The sequence below is a fragment of the Sinocyclocheilus grahami genome, unplaced genomic scaffold (genome assembly GCF_001515645.1).
Source record: "Sinocyclocheilus grahami isolate Dianchi unplaced genomic scaffold, SAMN03320097.WGS_v1.1 scaffold21014.1, whole genome shotgun sequence".
In the NCBI taxonomy this organism is placed as follows: domain Eukaryota; kingdom Metazoa; phylum Chordata; class Actinopteri; order Cypriniformes; family Cyprinidae; genus Sinocyclocheilus; species Sinocyclocheilus grahami.
The window spans coordinates 884-3135 of NW_015518265.1; the positions used below are offsets into that span (position 1 = coordinate 884).

At 34.6% G+C, this 2252-nt stretch overlaps 1 pseudogene; it reads right to left on the minus strand.

Moving 5' to 3' along the window:
• The window catches only part of LOC107579870 (intestinal-type alkaline phosphatase-like), a 2175-nt pseudogene extending 848 nt beyond the window's left edge, over positions 1-1327 (minus strand).
• Between the last annotated feature and the right edge of the window lie 925 nt (positions 1328-2252).

The following is a 2252-nucleotide window of genomic DNA, read 5'->3' on the forward strand; positions in this document are numbered from 1 at the left end:
GATACGAAGTTGCAATTGTGATATATAAAGCCTCAATTACAAGAAATAATGTTGCAGTTGTGAGATATTTTCACAATTATGTGAAAAAAGATGAAATTACAACATATAAGGTTCAGATTGCGTGAAACAAATTTGTAACTGTGATAAAGTCGCAATTGTGAGGTATAAAGTTGAGTAATGATGAGAAATAGTCACAACTGCGATATAAAGGGACATTGCGAAATATAAAGAAATAGTCACAATTGGAAGAATCATAAGAAATAAAGTTGGAATTATGAGATAAGAGGTTATGAGAATGCACCAATAACGGAAAAAATTTAAATGAAGTCGCAACTGTAATATATAAAGTCTCAATTATAAGAAATAATGTTGCTGTTTTGAGATATTTTCACAGTTACGTGAAAAAAGATGAAATTACATAATATAAGGGTTCCAATTGTGTGAAATAAATAAAGTTATGATAAAGTCGCAATGATGAGAAATAAAGTCGAAATTGCGAGGCATAAATTTCTAATGAGAAATAGTCGCAAATAGAATCACAATATAAAGTCACGTTGTGAAATATGAAGACATAAAGTCACTATTGTAAGAATTACAGAACTGAAGTTGAAATAGTAAGATATAAAATCACAAGTTTTATTTTCTTCTCTTTAAATATATGTGTATTCCATATGTATCCCCCAGTCCCTAATTCTGCAGTTTTGAAATCATCTTTACATGCAAAATACATTTCAGATTTCAAAAGAATTGAACAATATGTTCATATGGTTAACTATGAGATAGCTCGGAACTGAACATCTGCTTAACTCTGAACATCTGAGTGAAAATTCACTGCATTAATTATGGTTAACTGTCCTGGTATTTGGTCTTCCCTGCCATTACCTGCCATCTTTGCCTGATGCAGAATTGATTTGACCTCATTGCCTTTAACGGAGCTGCAGTCTTTGCGGCGTGCAGCTGCACTGAGACCCAGAGTCCCGTAGTTTGCCTTCACACCGCAGAGATATGCAGTGGCTGTTCCTGCGCTGTCAGGCATCTGCTGATCGACGTTGTAGGTCTACACAGGGACAAAAACAAACACCAGTGTTATTAAGAGTATTCGGATCTATCAGTCAATTATGAGTCAATCTAGCCAGTGAGTTTTCTTCACCTTGGAGAGAGCGAGATAAGGGAATGTGTCCATGGCTAGGACACTCTCCTCTCCTGTCTTCCCTTCCATCTGTCCCTTCATAATTCTTGCTGCGGTCACAGTGCTGATTCCCATGCCTTATTGTATGTCAAAAAGAACACGTTGCACAACTTTAAGGCACTCAAGTACACAAGACATACTGTATTCATAAAAATATATCAATAAGTTCTGAGTTTGCTATGGAAGCATGTTTCCGCCACTGAATACAAAATAAAAAGGATAATTGCGACTTTTTGTCTTCCAACTCTGACTTTTTTTCTAACAACTGCAAGTTTACATCTCGCACTTCAGACGTTTTTCTCAGGATTGCATGATAAACTCCCAGTTGCAAGAAACAAAAGTCTGAATTGCAAGATATAAACTCGCAATTTAGAATTTTGTCTTACATTTTCGAGATTATATCTCACAATTCTGACTTTTTTTCTCGCAATCCCAATTTCTATTCACAGAGTTGTGAGATATAAGCTCACAAATTGCGATTTACAAAGTCTAATTCTGAGGTAAAAAGACTACTTTCTTATCTCTTATCTTATCTATTGATAAGTTTTATACCATTTGATAACTTTAATATGTACAACTGATTAAGCAATCTTGCAGTAAACAATCTGATTATCTAATCTAAAGCCACTGTGCAGGTTTTTTTCTTTCTTTCTGTCCTTTATGACTGTTATATGTCAAATTGTACCATGTGACCTTAGTGAGATCTTGGGTAAAAGACCAGGCAGACTATGCAACGTCAACTGTCATTTCTATCAGATTTTGTGATATGTTTGTTAGGACTTTGGTCACTTGCGTAATATGTAATAACAGTGTGTCACCTTTATAACAGTGTTATAACAGTCTAATTTTTCTTTTGTGTGTGTGTGTAAATGAATCAATTGATTTTAATTAATCTAATAATTTTATTACAGCCTCATTTCAATTATGAAACACAGTTGTTAATAGTTTTAGCTTTAGTTAACAATAAAAACAATGGTTGAAATCACTCTCGGAATGAATTTTATTCCAGGCAGGGCCGTTTCTAGCCAATTTTACGCCCTAGGCGAAATCCCTATTGCCCCCC